The sequence below is a fragment of the Corvus kubaryi genome, unplaced genomic scaffold, assembly GCF_017639235.1.
Source record: "Corvus kubaryi isolate FWS band 111438036 unplaced genomic scaffold, C.kubaryi_AGA036_p1.0 split3-37304, whole genome shotgun sequence".
NCBI lineage: Eukaryota > Metazoa > Chordata > Aves > Passeriformes > Corvidae > Corvus > Corvus kubaryi.
The window spans coordinates 2,180,447-2,180,699 of record NW_024582087.1 but is presented as its reverse complement, the minus strand read 5'-3'; the positions used below and the strand labels follow the sequence as shown (position 1 = coordinate 2,180,699).

The following is a 253-nucleotide window of genomic DNA, read 5'->3' as shown; positions in this document are numbered from 1 at the left end:
TGGGGTTGTGCTGGGATTGGTGGGGGGTTTATTGGGGTTTTGTGAGGTAGGGTTTTGTGAGGGTTGTGCTGGGGTATGTGAGGGTTTTACTGGGGTTTTGTGAGGCCTGTGCTGGGGTTTGTGGGGTTGTGCTGGGATTTTTTGGGGTTGTGCTGGGGTTTTGTGGGGGTTTGTGCTGGGATTTGTGGGGTTGTGCTGGGGGTTTGTGAGGGGGAATCGGTGAAGGTTGTGCTGGGGTTTTGTGAGGGCTGTG

General features: G+C 54.9%; 1 protein-coding gene across 2 annotated transcripts in view; it reads right to left on the bottom strand.

The window, feature by feature from the left end:
• The window catches only part of COL9A2 (collagen type IX alpha 2 chain), a 16,859-nt gene that overhangs the window by 13,492 nt on the left and 3,114 nt on the right, over nt 1-253 (bottom strand). The window lies entirely within an intron of this gene.